A 17,228-nucleotide genomic window follows, 5' to 3' on the forward strand; every position below is an offset into this window, starting at 1 on the left:
CGAGCCGTGCTCGTCAACCAGAGCAGCTTGACGCGGCTTTTGAACAGGCTGAGCGGCCTGGACGGTATGAAGATGAGCTCGTCTCTCTGCAGAGACTCCCAAGGACACGATCACGACTACGCGATTCCCAGGAAACGGCTGAAATCTGAAGAGGACGGAAGCGCCGCGGGAGGAGTCTGTCTTCATGTGGATCAGGGCCACGTCTCGATTGAATTCTGCTCCAGCTGTGCACAAAGTGCATGTTTATCGCTCAAAATGTAGGGTCAAGTTGCTGCCATTTTCTTAACCACATAATGTTTTCCCTTTCATTGACGGCCATTTAACAGGAACGAAGGACCAGTGTAATATATTTTGGTTAAAAGAAACGTAAACTGAGACTGGGACATAAATATTGGACAGCGCAAAGAACTTTTTTTTTCTGATTAGCGATTTAAAATTTTTGATTAATGCTGTGATTTTTTTTTAAGTATATACTAGAACGGGTTGGCGATCAGTTAACATTAGAAATGTTGTAATTACAAGTTACTGCTTATATTTTTTGACAGTTTCTTTTCTAGGTGTTTCCCTGCCATACTGGATGGTTGGGTTTGAAATGGACTAGCATAACCTCTTCACAATATGGTAAGGATCATAGTAATTTGTATATTTAAATGTTAATATAATTAACTAAGGATATTGATGCTAAAACAATGCAAATATGTACTCAGTGAAAGTTTTTCAGTAAGGGACTGATGTGTGACTAAATTCTCTAAAATTGGTCTGACTTTGTATTTGTTGTCTAATATTGAATCAGTTTTTTTGGTAGTAATTGTAAGATGACAGAACAGCAACTAGTTATGTTTTACCAGTATGTGTTTAGAACTTACTGCAATATAAAATATGATTTTAGATCATGTGATAGCTTATAGAATTTTATTGAGGTGCTTGCTCTTTGTGAAACATCATTTATTAGAAAATACATTTTATGTAGCATCCTTATTTTTTTATGTTTAAGTGGATACTTCTGGAAGTTGAAGAGTGATGGAACCAGCTGTTGGCCTCATTTGTCCTTTATATTAAAGGTAGTATAAGAAATAATGGATTATGTACTAATTAATGTATTATGCAATTTGAAACATTGTTAAATGTAGTAAATTTCAAGTACATTTGTAATTTTTTATTCTATTGAAATAAACTTTTCTCCTTTGTTGCAAACATGATTGACTTTTAAAGCTTCTGTTTAGTGCTTCAGGATGTGATACTCATTGGTGCAGTGTAGTATTGAGTTGATTTTGGTGGAAAATGTTATATAATTTGCCCTTTTAGTGAAATGATCATATAGTTGCCGAAGTGTAGTATCTTAGAGGAAAATAACTTAGTAAATTGTTACCCAATTTGCATTGAATGAAGTTCAGTGCACAGAAAAGTCTTTGGGCTAGAACCTCCACTTAATGGGCGATATTTCCAGCTTGGGCATTTAAAAAAGGGATTTTAGATCGGCGACTTCTCGCCCATTCTCAAAGCACCTAGTCTTCACTTTTGAAAATGGCTGTTACCGTGAGCGATATAAAATGAGCGGTAGCGTTAAATTTTTTTGTCCTTCTGCCGTAAAATGTGGCCGTCCTCAGCAACGGCATGGCAGTGCTCGATTCCTGTGTTTCTGGAGGTCAAGGGTCATCATGATATGCACAGAGGAGGAGACAGAGCGGGAGCTCAGAGGGACTGAAGGTGTGGCTAGGTGTGGTGTGGCTGCTTTGGAAGGAAGGAGGGAGACTTTAGAGCTTCACAGCAAGTAGGCAAACAAAAAGTAGCTGTTACCAGCCACATATTTGGCCTATAATGGAGAGAGAGGATGAGGCATCACAGCAAGCTGTGGAGACTGACGCTGGACAGAGCAGTGAGGTGGGAGAGGAGCACATTGGAGGGAACAAAAGAGCCAGGAGGTTCTTGGACGAGGCAAATGCCTCTCTCCTGCAGGAGGTCGAGTTGCGCTGGGGTGATTTGACACGGAGGGTGCGGGAAGCCCACCCCAAAGGCATTCCAGAAGATATGGACCGAGAAAGCAGAGGTGATCCCGTCGGCGACCAACGAGGTGCGTGAGGGCAACCAATGCCGCAAACGATGGAATGACCTTGTGGGATCCGCAAGAGTAAGTATTACATTGATTTACATGTACTTATGTATTTATATAATTTGGTTTGTAACAGTCATGAGTGACTATCATCAGATGTGAGGTCTTTCACTTTTACCGGGAATGTTTTACTCAAAGCCTGCGGTCACGGTGTACGTCTTTAGGAAAAGAAGGATAATTTTCTTCATAATGATTACATCTGTTGGTTATGTGTTGTATCAGTGTCTGTGACAGTACCTAGCAATGATATAACGCAATGATCTCATGCCATGTCGTCCTGTCACTTTTTACAGAAGAAGCTATCGACAATGAGGTCCATGCAGAGGCGAATGGATGGGGGGGGGCCACCAGTCCCCAGCGACATCACTGAGATGGAGGAGCAGGTGCTCGCACTTGTGTGGATGCAGCCACGGACGCATCTGCAGACCCTGAAGTGATGCCACGTGAGTAAAGCTTACAACATTGTGTCATGTAAAGTCAATACCCACTCATATCCGAACAATCATACATGATAGATGATTTCTGAAATTGTCATAGAAATAATGATGGCCTAATGAAAATCATTGGAATGCAAATGTGTTGATGGTCATGAAATGTGATGTCTATGATGATTTTGAGAGCGGTGGTGCTTTTGTCGTGCATATGCTGTGTGTAGCGCTGGACTCACCTTGTGACCCTAGCACCCCCTTCTCCTCTAATAATCTCATTTTTGTTTTTCAGCTCAGCCATCAGCGCGTCCCAAGGCAAGAACACAGAGGCCAAAAGGTGGGGGCACGGCGCATGAGTCGACGGATGATCTGACATCTGGTGCTGAGGAGCTCTGATTCTCGTGCATGAATCTGCTGGGTCTGTTCTCCACGGAGGAGAGCGCGGATTTCGGGAACCTGCATCGCCACGCTCCAGAAGCCATTCCACCCCAAGGCCATCTAGTGGTCCTCTGGGCATTCCCACCTCCACTCTGGAGGTACCGGCCCAAAGCACTTCGCCACAGGGCACCCCATTTGTCTCCAGGACGGCGCCGGTCCCGTGGAAGCGGCAGGTCTATTCCATGAGCGCCACGTGACAGCGGAGAGATGGTACAGTTGTCCAGGAGGACTGTAGACATTGGTGACCAGCTCATCGAAGCATTGGGGGGCATATCCCGACAGCTGGCCACCATAACCAAGTACATTCCACGGATGGCAGAGGCCCTGGATGCGATAGCCAGGAACATTGCTGCCACAAGCCTCCCAGTGGTCCCCGAGCGCGGCACTCCACCCCTAGGTTCAGCACCACCACTGCGAACGACAGATGAGAGCAAGGACCACAAGATCCTGCTTCTGCATCAGAGAATGTTGCCCCCTCGGCATCCCCCGCTCCCGTACCCGTGCAACGACCGCATCTGTCCTCATTTTCCCCCCCCCCCCCCCAAGGAGGCACCGCCTGAGGAGCTCCTCAGCCAGGCGTCGTGGAACGAGGGGGGGAGGAAAGTGAGGTGCATGTCCGTAGGTGATGGCGGTGTTATATCTCCATCTGAGTGTATGCAATTTGTTGCAATGTATGGGGGCTGGGGACCACACTCCTGCTTTGTCTTTGTATTCTGTGTTGCTGGACATGTTGAACATTTGATTGATGTCAATGGTGGAAAAAGTGGGTTGTGGGCTGGGGTTGGGTGTTATTGCCTGTGATACTTATGATTTCATACCAATGTTGGTATAAAGTTTTTGTTACTGAACATAACCTTGTTGCGCATTGTCTCCGATAGCTGCACCGTTACAGACTGTTGATTCCTTAACATGAAAGGGTTAAATACAACTTAACATCAGTCAACGTAAACTTTTAACTGGCACCAAAGTCATAGAAACATAGAAAATAGGTGCAGGAGTAGGCCATTCGGCCCTTTGAGCCTGCACCGCCATTCAATGAGTTCATGGCTGAACATGCAACCTCAGTACTACATTCCTGCTTTCTCGCCATACCCCTTGATCCCCCTAGTAGTAAGGACTGCATCTAACTCCTTTTTGAATATATTTAGTGAATTGGCCTCAACAACTTTCTGTGGTAGAGAAGTCCACAGGTTCACCACTCTCTGGGTGAAGAAGTTTCTCCTCATCTCGGTCCTAAATGGCTTACCCCTTAACCTTAGACTGTGACCCCTGGTTCTGGATTTCCCCAACATTGGGAACATTCTTCCTGCATCTAACCTGTCTAAACCCGTCAGAATTTTAAACGTTTCTATGAGATCCCCTCTCATTGTTCTGAACTCCAGTGAATACAAGCCCAGTTGATCCAGTCTTTCTTGATATGCCATCCCGGGAATCAGTCTGGTGAACCTTCGCTGCACTCCCTCAATAGCAAGAATGTCCTTCCTCAAGTTAGGAGACCAAAACTGTACACAATACTCCAGGTGTGGCCTCACCAAGGCCCTGTACAACTGTAGTAACACATCCCTGCCCCTGTACTCAAATCCCCTCGCTATGAAGGCCAACATGCCATTTGCCTTCTTAACCGCCTGCTGTACCAACCTTCAATGACTGATGTACCATGACACCCAGGTCTCGTTGCATCTCCCCTTTTCCTAATCTGTCACAATTCAGATAATAGTCTGTCTCTCTGTTTTTACCACCAAAGTGGATAACTTCACATTTATCCACATTATTCTTCATCTGCCATGCATTTGCCCACTCACCTAACCTGTCCAAGTCACTCTGCAGCCTCATAGCATCCTCCTCGCAGCTCACACTGCCACCCAACTTAGTGTCATCTGCAAATTTAGAGATACTACATTTAATCCCCTCGTCTAAATCATTAATGTACAGTGTAAACAGCTGGGGCCCCAGCACAGAACCTTGCGGTACCCCATTAGTCACTGCCTGATGGGCACCATTAATGTCTGAGCTGCACACACACAGCAGTGTGTCAGCGTTGTCACTCACATCGACGCTCTTTCAGGCAAATTGTTCAGATTTCAGCTCCTCACGTGAGAGTGGGATTTTAAAAATGCCAGCCACACTGCTGGCATTCGTTTAGAACAATTCGACTTTTTATGGGTGTTTTTTTGGGTGAACGATATTGTGGGCAATATGTGTGCGAGGTGGGGAAAGTGACGGTGGGCGATCTCCTGAGCGTTCGTTTTGCCAAATGTGCTCTTTACGACAAAAAAAGTGGGTAGGCGGTGTTATTGAATTTCGGCGTTAATTCCATGCGGAAAGTAACGCTGGGCGATATAGGCGTAGATTTCGCTCATTCTGATGATTCCGCCCCAAAAAAAGTAGGCAGGCAGTAATATTTTTTTCCGGCGTTAACCACATGGGGAAAGTAACGCTTGGTGATAAGTTTTGCTAAAAATGCCCATCAGTTTCCATTTTGTGCCAAAATGGGCATAATACGTCATTTCAGCAGTAAAGTGGGCGTTAAACATGCAAAAAAAAGTGGAGGGGTTCTAGCCCATTGCATGTAACATCCAACAATTGTTAGGAGACTGGTGTTTTCCTTTTTGTCAGTAATCACTACACAACCTTTCAAGTTAACTTGCAGTATGACGAATATAGTCTATTCACATTAAAGTTACCAGTTAAACATAGAAACATAGAAAATAGGTGCAGGAGTAGGCCCTTCTAGCCTGCACCGCCATTCAATGAGTTCATGGCTGAACATTCAACTTCAGTACCCCATTCCTGCTTTCTCGCCATACCCCTTGATCCCCCTAGTAATAAGGACCTCATCTAACTCCTTTTTGAATATATTTAGTGAATTGGCCTCAACAACTTTCTGTGGTAGAGAATTCCACAGGTTCACCACTCTCTGGGTGAAGAAGTTCCTCCGCATCTCGGTCCTAAATGGCTTACCCCTTATCCTTAGACTGTGACCTCTGGTTCTGGATTTCCCCAACATTGGGAACATTCTTCCTGCATCTAACCTGTCTAACCCCGTCAGAATTTTAAATGTTTCTATGAGGTCCCCTCTCATTCTTCTGAACTCCAGTGAATACAAGCCCAGTTGATCCAGTCTTTCTTGATAGGTCAGTCCCGCCATCCCGGGAATCAGTCTGGTGAACCTTCGCTGCACTCCCTCAATAGCAAGAATGTCCTTCCTCAGGTTAGGAGACCAAAACTGTACACAATACTCCAGGTGTGGTCTCACCAATGCCCTGTACAACTGTAGCAACACCTCCCTGCCCCTGTACTCAAATCCCCTTGCTATGAAGGCCAACATGCCATTTGCTTTCTTAACCGCCTGCTGCACCTGCATGCCAACCTTCAATGACTGATGTACCATGACACCCAGGTCTCTTTGCACCTCCCCTTTTCCTAATCTGTCACCATTCAGATAATAGTCTGTCTCTCTGTTTTTACCACCAAAGTGGATAACCTCACATTTATCCACATTATACTTCATCTGCAGCAGATTGCTTTCGACAGTTCTGAACCTTTGCTTAATAAAGAAAACTTGCATTTAATTTACTGTAATATCCTATGCAACTGATAAACTTGTGGCTATCTAATACAAGTTTAAATGGGTTGTATTTCCAATTAATGATAACCAAGCAATGTTGTCTGTGCAGTTGTATAATAAGAGAAAAAAATTCTCGGGTGCTGTGAAAATAAAGGGGTTCCTTATCCCTAGATTTGTTTCCTAATAGTTTTAATTTTCTAATGCATTTGCTTAAAAGTCCATGTTTTTAAAGACAAATGTTCGGAGCTCTGAAGATACATTTGTTAGTTGTTCTGCTCTGGCCGCATCAACTAAGGGTGTCTGCCTACCATTTTTTATATATTTGTTCTTGGGGTGTGGGTGATGCTGGCAAGGCTGCATTTATTGCCCATCTCTAGTTACCCTGAGGGCATTAAGAATCAACCATGTAGTACATATGAATGTACGAAAATGATGGACAGAAAAAGACCCATCGGTCCATCTCGCATGTCCCATATAGTTGTGATGCCCGATGCATTACCATATAGGCACGCCCTGCTCACCTGGAGCCATGTAATCTGGGAGAGCCTCCAATCCAGGTTAAACACCCACGCGTTTTGGGAAAATCTCAAATTCCATTCTGACTCCTTCAGATGATCAAAACTAGTCCAGGGGATCACACTGACCCTGATTTATATTACAGGGATGTATTATGTTGCTTCCACTGGAACTTAATTGCTGTTTAACACTATTACCTCTTGTACGAGGTGATCTCCACTCCAACCAGAATTGGATCCAGCTTTCTCTTGAAGAAATACAGTGAATCACCATTCATTGCACGAGTCGACAAACTGTTCCACAGGTCCACTATTCTCTGGGGAAAAGAAGAAACACCTAATACAACCTAGTTCTGCTCTTGGGTAACTTGTAAGCATACAATATGGGACTAGAGCAATGTTCCCTTTAAGCTGTGCGAATATGCAGTGCTCTGGAGCTTCCATACAGCTGGCTCACCAGCTTTTAAATAGGAAAAACCGCGCATGAGCGGAATTTTGAATGGGCTACGTAGCCCAAGGAGCCACACGGGCCAAAAGAAATTAAAGGGAACATTGGACAGGAGTCATATATAGAGCAGACTAGGTAGAAGTGGCATGTTCCCTTCCCTGGTGGACTTTAGTGAACCAGCTGGGTTTTTATGACAATCTGACAGCTTTCATGGTTATTTTATCTGCTGCCAGCCCACTAACTAGCAGATTTACTGAATTCAACTTCCCATGATGGGATCTGAACTCTCAATCTGTGGATTGTGTATCCAGTACCATAATCACTGGGCTACCATTGTTGTCATTGTCTTGGTCTATTCCATCTTTAGAGCCAGCAGATTTTTATATAATCTAGAAGGCGCACTTCCTGATTAATGTGAACAGCATATGCCCTGAAAGAGAAATATCCATTACTATCCAATTTTGAGTTATTAGTAAATCTCTATCCATGGAAAAGACCTTTTGATATACATTGGTGTAATCACAGGATTATCCAGGACAGTTTATTAATTACTTTAATAGTTCGAACTTAATTAATTGCTGTAATTTTGTTACGTATTATACACATTTTCAGATGTTTTTTAATTACAGAATGTACCAGTAGTTTTAGCTTACCATGCTTATTAATTGGTGCAATATCCAGAATTGTCTGTATATTTGAAGAGCAGTTTATACCATTATATCTGAGCGTCTAGTTTTTTTTTTCTTTGTGTCCCCCAAAATGGAAATGGTGATGGCATGAGACATGAATTGGCTAGAATAGACTGGCAAATGATACTTAAAGGGTTGATGGTGGATAGGCAATGGCAAACATTTAAAGATCACATGGATGAACTTCAACAATTGTACATCCCTGTCTGGAGTAAAAATAAAACGGGGAAGGTGGATCAACCGTGGCTAACAAGAGAAATTAAGAATAGTGTTAAATCCAAGGAAGAGGCATATAAATTAGCCAGAAAAGGCAGCAAACCTGAGGACTGGGAGAAATTTGGAATTCGGCAGAGGAGGACAAAGGGTTTAATTAGGAGGGGGAAAATAGAGTATGAGAGAAAGCTTGCCGGGAACATAAAAACTGACTGCAAAAGCTTCTATAGATATGTGAAGAGAAAAAGATTAGTGAAGACAAACGTAGGTCCGTCCCTTGCAGTCAGATTCAAGTGAATTTATAATGGGGAACAAAGAAATGGCAGACCAGTTGAACAAATACTTTGGTTCTATCTTTACGAAGGTCTAGTGAGAAGGAGAAACTGAAGGATATCCTTATTAGGCGGGAAATTGTGTTAGGGAAATCTCCGGAGCCTGATAGTCTGCATCCCAGAGTACTTAGGGAAGTGGCCCTAGAAATAGTGGATGCATTGGTGATCATTTTCCAACAGTCTATCGACTCTGGATCAGTTCCTATGGACTGGAGGGTAGCTAATGTAACACCACTTTTTAAAAAAGGAGGGAGAGAGAAAACAGGTAATTATACACCAGTTAGCCTGACATCAGTAGTGGGGAAAATGTTGGAATCAATTGTTAAAGATGAAATAACCGCATTTGGAAAACAGTGACGGGATCGGTCCAAGACAGCATGGATTTATGAAGGGGAAATCATGCTTGACAAATCTTCTGGAATTTTTTGAGGATGTAACTAGTAGAGTGGACAAGGGAGAACCAGTGGATGTGGTGTATTTGGACTTTCAAAAGGCTTTTGACAAGGTCCCACACAAGAGATTGGTGTGCAAAATTAAAGCACATGGTATTGGGGGTAATGTACTGACGTGGATAGAGAATTGGTTGGCAGACAAGAAGCAGAGAGTCGGGATAAACGGGTCCTTTTCAGAATGGCAGGCTGTGACTAGTGGGGTGCCGCCAGGGCTCAGTGCTGGGACCGCAGCTATTTACAATATACATTAATGATTTAGATGATGGAATTGAGTGTAATATCTCCAAGTTTGCAGATGACACTAAACTGGGTGGCGGTGTGAGCTGTGAGGAGGACGCTAAGAGGCTGCAGAGTGACTTGGACAGGTTAGGTGAATGAGCAAATGCATGGCAGATTCAGTATAATGTGGATACATGTGAGATTATCCACTTTGGGTGCAAAAACATAAAGGCAAAATATTATCTGAATGGCGGCAGATTAGGAAAAGGGGAGGTGCAACGAGACCTGGGTGTCATGGTATATCAGTCACTGAAAGTTGGCATGCAGGTACAGCAGGCGGTGAAGGCGGCAAATGGTATGTTGGCCTTCATAGCTACGGGCTTTGAGTGTAGGAGCAGGGAGGTCTTACTGCAGTTGTACAGGGCCTTGGTGAGGCTTCACCTGGAATATTGTGTTCAGTTTTGGTCTCCTAATCTGAGTAAGGTCATTCTTGCTATTGAGGGAGTGCAGCGAAGGTTCACCAGCCTGATTCCCAGGATGGCTGGACTGAAATATGTGGAGAGACTGGATCAACTGGGCCTTTATTCACTGGCGTTTAGAAGGATGAGAGGGGATCTCGTAGAAACATATAAAATTCTGACGGGACTGGACAGGTTAGATGCAGGAAGAATATTTTCGATGTTGGGGAAGTCGAGAACCAGGGGACACAGTCTAAGGATAAGGGATAGGCCATTTAGGACTGAGATGAGGAGAAACTTAGTCACTCAGAGAGTTGTTAACCTGTGGAATTCCCAACTGCAGAGAGTTGTTGATGCCAGTTCATTGGATATATTCAAGAGGGAGTTAGATATGGCCCTTACGGCTAAAGGGATCAAGTGGTATGGCGAGAAAGCAGTAAAGGGGTACTGAGGTGGATGATCAGCCATGATCTTATTGAATGTTGATGCAGGCTCGAAGGGCCGAATGGCCTACTCCTGCACCTATTTTCTATGTTTCAATGGATTGGTAAACTTTTGGCAGTAAGATTTTGCTGATGACATTTATGCACAGAACAACTAATGTATCTTTTTTTTTCATATGTTTACTATAATCCATTTTTAATCAATATTAACAGTTTTCTGTTTTTCCATAACAGCCAAACATTACCTCTGACCTGGAAAAGAATGGTAGCAGTTACTCAAACTTTTAATTTCCCAGAATTATTTTATATACTCAAAAGCTGTGAAGTCTGCACAATTGTATTCTGGATTGTTGATTCATTTCATCGATGTTTCTTCAAAAGCCATGTCATCTAGGTTTATGCGAGACACATTTATCTGGACAATTATAGATACAATTAAAGAAAAGAGGTCCTCCAAATGGCTCGTGTACAGGCATGGACATACTGCAACCTGTGGCCATCGAGTCCCAGTAAAGTAACTGTTTTATTTGCTGGTTTTCTTGTTTGAACTTTGTCTGCTGGAGAATTGGAAAGCACTTTGTTGAATTGGAGAATTGGAAAAAACACAAAAAACATCTAAAAAATAAAGTTATTAAAACATATTATCATTAAAAACCCTCCCCACAACGGTGAGTTTATTTTAAAAAACTTTTTTTTTAAATTGGGAAATGTTTTTTTTAAAGACATTAATATAATTTAAATGAATGTAGTGTAATTATTTTCTATTTTTTTATTAGTGTTTTGGGTGTTTGGGGCTGTATTTTGGGTGTTTCTGGTTCTATCACGATCATAGTAATAGGAGTTTAGGACCCTGCGGAACTCATTACTATGATACCTTACCTGATGACGCCAGCTCCAGCATTGCGCACGCCCCCACGTGCACGCGCTGCGACTGACAGTCGAAGGAGGCCACAGGCTCGGAAGTGCGGACGTGGGCAGCAGCTGAAGGTAAGTGCGGATTTTTTCTCTAAAATGCCCGTGAGAAGGCCAAATCGGAATTTCGGGGCCATTGTTTAAACGACACATTGGGCCCGAATTTGATAAAGGCCTCCACCCGCCCAAGTGACGCCCAAAGGACCGCCAATGGCCGCTGAGATACCTGACGGTACTTTGAACGGGGTTTTCATCGGAGAGGTCCCTTGAAGGTTGGCGGGCAGTAAACGAGCGACTTATGACGTTAATCTGGGCGACAGCCGGCGGGAGCTCTCGTTATTGGCGGCAAAGGTACTTGCCGCCCAAGTGCCGCCAAGGATGGAGTCGGGCCCCTGGAGGGTCGAAGAGCTGAAAAGCAAAAGCATTAAAAAACCATTTGAAGACCTTTAGGAGATCCCATCCAGGTTAGTCCCTGTAAAGAAAAAAATTACAAAAAGTGTGCTAACCTTTTCCCCATCTTCCCACCTACCATCGGGGACAGACCAGCCTCCAGCTAGTGGTCCATCCCCATTCTGCCGCCGACTCCCGCCTGCATCAATATCGCAGCTCAGCGGGTGGGAGGTTAGTTGCGTGACCTTGCCATCCACTGATGTCGGCGGGCGCATCCTGGCGGCTCTCCTCTCCCGCCCGTTCCCAGCCAAGTCGAAACTGGCGCTAGACAGTTCGATGAGAGGAATGTCAGCGGCAGTGGGCGGTAAGCTTTTAATTTCGTGCCCATTATGTTTTGGAGCGACATTAACACAAACCAGGAAACTACAGGCCAGTCGGCCTAACATCATTAGTGTGGAAGTTATCGGAAACGATTATCAAGGGCAAAATTAACTTTTAATTGAAAAGACATGGGTTAATCAAGGAGAGCCAGCATGGATTTGTTGAAGGTGAATCATGTCTTAACTAACGGTTGAATTCTTTGAAATAAAAGAAGGTTAATCAGGGTAGTACAGTGGATGCATACATGAACTTTGGAAGGCATTCAACAAAGCTGCACACAGGAGGCTTAGGAAAATGGAAGCCCATGGAATTAAGGGGAAAAGTGACAATACGAATACAAAATTGGCTCAGTGATGGAGAATGGATGTTTTTCGACTGGGAGGTGGTTCGCAGTGGTATTCCCCCAGGGTCAGTTTTGCTTCCATTACTCTGCAATTTTTATAAATGACTTAGTCTCGGGTGTAGGGAGCAGTTTGCAGATGATAGAAAACTTAGCAAAGTGGTAGATTGTGATGAGGATAGTTATAGGCTTTAGGATGACCTAAACATAATGGTTAAATGGGCAGAAGCATGGCAGATGGAGTTCAATGCGGAGAAGTAATGCATTTTTGGAGGACTAATAGGGAAAGGCAGTATACTATAAATGACGCGATTTTGAAAAATGGAGATGAGCAGAGACACCTTGGTGTCCAGATAAACAAATCTTTAAAGATGGCAGGGCAAGTTGATAAGGTCGTTAAAAATGCATGTGGGCTACTTGGGTTTATAAATAGAGGAATAGAATATAAAAACAAAAAGATCATGCTAGAACTTTATAAATCACTGTTTAGGCAATAACCAGAGGTCATAGACTCAAAATAAGAACATAAGAAATAGGAGCAGGCCATACAGCCCCTCGAGCCTGCTCCGCCATTCAATACGATCATGGCTTATCCAATTATGGATTCATGTCCACTTCCCTGCCCGCTCCCCATAATCCCTTATTGGTTAAGAAACTGTCTATCTCGGTCTTAAATTTATTCAGTGACCCAGCTTCCACAGCTCTCTCAGGCAGCGAATTCCACAGATTTACAACCCCGGGAGAAGAAATTCCTCCTCATCTCAGTTTTAAATGGGCGCTCCCCTTATTCTAAGATTATGCCCCCTAGTTTTAGTCTTCCCTATCAGTGGAAACATCCTCTCTTCATTGGCAAAATATCTAGAGATGAGGAAGAATTATTTCACTGAGAATTGTCGGGATCTGAAACCCTCTACCTGAAAAGGTGATGGATGTTGATTCCACAAATAATTTTAAAAGGGAATTGGACAGGTACTTGAGGATGAGGAACTTAACAGGGTTATGGACAAAAAGTGGGGATGTGGGACTATGCATGACTGCTCTTTTGAAGAGCCAGCACAGATATGACCAGCTGAATGGCCTCCTTCTGTGTTGTACGTTTCTATGATTCTATAAATAGTGGTCAAGTTGCTTCTCTGGCCAAAATATTTATTTATCTAAACAGCATTCCAGGGGTCCTGCTCAGCTGGTGAACTGGCTTTTAGATTGGGGGGGAAAAAAATTCACATGCATAAACTTTTGAATTGGCCGTGCAGCCCGTTTAATGTGGCCTGGAGCAGTGCTAAGGGAGGCGTTAGTACACCTCTGTTGGCGCAAGGATGGTAAACTCCCGAGCTTTAGAGCCGGGAACGCTCAGAGAGACGTCTGCGGTGAGAGGACGGGGGGTGAACCTAAAAGAAACCCCACACAAACATTGCCCACGCCACCACAACACAAATCGCAAAAAAAAAATGTAAGTAAAAACAATCACACTTGCCTTGGGAGTCCATTACTCACCTCTTCGCCGACGGGATGGTAGGATCGTCCTGATTTCCCAGGCAGTTATTTTGGGACGCACTTCCAGGTGGACGGGTCAGGCAGGAGCTCAAACTTGTGCCAGTGTCGCAACCAGGGGCGTTGCACACCAGCGCAGCTCTTCCGAGTGGTACTGTTCACACCGCCACAAAACCCAGACCCGAGGATCACTGCGGGGCTCAGAAGACCTCCATGCTGCCGCTGGAAAATCCAGCCCTTTGTCTTCATCACGTGGTGCAAGAGTTTAAATTTGAGAGGAGTGAGCTCTGAGTAGGACCTCATAGAAATCAGCAGTATAATCCATCAGGCCCACAGACTTTCTTTGATTAGAAGCTTTTTACTGCTAGTTGGAATTCACTGGCTGCACTTGAGGTATCAAGTGACCTCATTTTCCTGGGATAGATGGGGGAGGGGAATGTGTAAAAACTATGGCAGACAGGAAAAGACCGATGGTCCATCCAGCCTGCCCCATACAATTGTGGTGCATCACACTATGAATACTTCACACCAATGTTCCCTCTAATTTTTTAGGGGGTGTACGGCCCCTTTAACGAACTGCATGGCCCATTCAAATTTACGCACATGCGTGGTTTTCCATTTAAAAGCTGGCGAGTAGCCTGCTTGGGACCTCCAGACCACTACACAGCTTAACAGAAACGTTACTCCCCACCCAAAACCATGTGATTTCCTGGGAGAAAAAACATTAAAACCCAGGCCAGTTTGGAGGGGGCAGAGGGAATCTGGGAAATTCCTTTCCAATCCCGTAGACAATTGAAGTTAGTTGGATATCTATTTGTGGTTTCTTGTGGCACAGTCTAGATCTCGGAGAAATAATGAGGCACAGTCGGTTGCAAACTTAATTTTTCCCTTTCAAAGTTTTGCGCATGCATGAAATTTCACATTGGAAATGCACGGGACCGCACCGCTTGGAGGGAATGTTGGCGAGGGGTATCCCCAGCTTGTTGCTCTTTTCGTTGTGTAGCTTTGGTTATACTGGAGGAGTTTTTCACCACCCATTGAGAAGAGACTGTTTAGTTTCTCTTTGGTCTTTATCCGGGTCCTTTCACTGCATTGTCCCCTGTGTTGAAATGCAAGCTCCCTTTCCCTTTTGTTCTCGCTCTCTGAGACTGCACCCTTTTATGTTTTTTGGTGGCAGTGAAGATGATGAGAAGACTTTTGAATACTGCTTTCGTGGCCCTAGTTTTTTGGAATAGCTTTTATCAACGTTTCTTCGTAATTTTAAACATTTGTGTATATGAGCCCCTAAATCGTTCTGCTCTTTTAAAGGGTGACTAATTGTTGTATATTTATTTTTCCTCTCGATGTCTATCACCTCACATTTCTTGACATTAAGTTTCAGCTAATATCATTCTGCTCAGTCTACCATCAGCTGTGCCAATATCTTCCTGAAGTCAATTTTGGATATTGTGCGCCATACCATAATCCAAATCACTCCTTCGGGGCCACTAGTTACATCTCTTCAGATTAAAAAATACATATTAACCACTAAGCGCTCTCATTCTTTGGTGAACTTGCTGTCTGTTACCACATCCTTTTAATCCGGTCTCTTAATTTCAACAATGCCTTGTAATTATATAACGGATATATCCTCACTACTTTCCTCCCTCAGCCTACGCACAGAGTGACTTCTCATCCTCGGTGACTTAAACCTCCATCTCAATTCATCATGCTCTCTCTCCTCTGAGTTCACTAACCTCCTGTCCTCCCTTAATCTCTCCCTCTGTAAATTCCTCAACCCATATTCACGGTCACCCCCTTGACCTTGAAATCTCTCATGGCCTTGCTATTCTAACCCTGTCCATTAAAGATAAAGCCATCTCTAACCATTTCCTTGTATCGCTCTCGACCCACATCTCCCTTCCCAATCCAAACCTACTTCCTTCTGCATCTGACCCTGGAAAAAACTCTCCAAACTCTCTTAGAATGGCACTCAAAACTGTCCAGCCTTTGGCCCTCTTTTAACAATGACTTCTCTGCAGCCACCGATGTGCTCAACCACACCCTCACCGCCACCTTTGATGCCCTAGTCCCTATTATACTTCCTGACCTGCGGAGCTGTTCTGTCGCACGTCGGGGGTCTCTCGCAGGTCAGGAAGTATAAGCGCTGGAGCGGCAGGCCACTTCAACCTCCAGCGCGAGCTGCTCCAAGTGTGCGACGATTTTGAGATGGGAGAATGGGTGACATCATCAAAGCTTTGGTCGCCGTTTTGGAGCGTGGGCAGGAATATCGGCAGGGCCCAGGTACAGAGGAGTGGGAAGGTCGGGGCGGAGGTGCGACAGATGAGGGTACGGGGCCCAGAAGAGCCGAGGGCCCAGGGGCAGAACGGGCCAGCCCACACTGCGATATGTGTGCACACTGGGTCCGTGCAGCAGAGCAGGTCTGCAGTTGTCCTGGTTAACCCTTGCCACTGGATAAAGGCCTAGCTCTGTCAAGCCCATGTGGTGGCTGGTGTGCAACGGTCACCACGCTTTAAAAAAAAATTCACGCACAGGCATCTTCCACCCCTCAATTGGAGCTCAGGACTGGAACACCGGGTCCTTCATCGAAACACCTGTGAACTCATGGTAGCAGGTCATTCTCGTTCGAGGGACCGCCTATGATGATGATGAGTCCCTATTAAAAAGATTACTCTCCCATGCTGGCCGTTCCCCCCCTGGTGCAGCTTTCATCTTCGCTCCCTCAAGTCAAAAGGGCGCAGACTTGGAACAGATGTGGCAGACAACTGCTTTAGCCATTCACCAGCAGATCTGGCTCGAACACATAAAACATTATCGGGTCCTATTGTCTGGACAAATGGTTCAGTCATTCACTGCCAGATCTGACTCAAACACACAAAACATTTCGGGTCCTACTCTTGTCTACAAAAACTGCTCACTATTCCAGGATCATTCTGGAATGCAAAAATAACCCCTGGCTACTATTCTCTACTGCTAACTGTCTCCTTAAACCCCTCTCCCACTACAAGTGTGAGGAGTTCATGGACTTCTTTGTCTCAAAGATTGAGTCTATCCGATCAGTTACCTCTGTGAGTTCCCTTCACCTAGCCCACAGGGCCAAACTTCATCTGAGGCTCCCATCTGCCCAAGCCCTAAACTCACATCTTTCTCTAGTTTCTCTTTGATCTCCCCTCTTGATCTCTCCAAGCTCACCTTGTCTATGACACCCACTTCCTGCTCCCTTGACTCTTCCCACTAAACTGCTGACCACTTCCTTTTTTGGCTCCCGTTGTTAGCCAACATTGTTAACGGTTCTCTCCTCAAGTACTGTTCCCATATCCTCCAAATCTGCTGTCATCACTCATCTCAAAAAACAACCCTTGACGCCACTTTTCTTGCCAGCTATTTCCCCATCTCCAACT

At 44.5% G+C, this 17,228-nt stretch overlaps 1 long non-coding RNA gene across 1 annotated transcript; it reads left to right on the forward strand.

Moving 5' to 3' along the window:
• The first annotated feature begins 265 nt into the window (after nt 1-265).
• On the forward strand, nt 266-10,967 carry LOC139275075 (uncharacterized). The gene is made up of 3 exons (XR_011595668.1): nt 266-621; nt 995-1,061; nt 10,548-10,967. It is a non-coding gene; the product is annotated as an uncharacterized lncRNA (long non-coding RNA).
• Nucleotides 10,968-17,228: the final 6,261 nt, after the last annotated feature.

Source organism: Pristiophorus japonicus, chromosome 10, assembly GCF_044704955.1.
Source record: "Pristiophorus japonicus isolate sPriJap1 chromosome 10, sPriJap1.hap1, whole genome shotgun sequence".
Classification (NCBI taxonomy): domain Eukaryota; kingdom Metazoa; phylum Chordata; class Chondrichthyes; family Pristiophoridae; genus Pristiophorus; species Pristiophorus japonicus.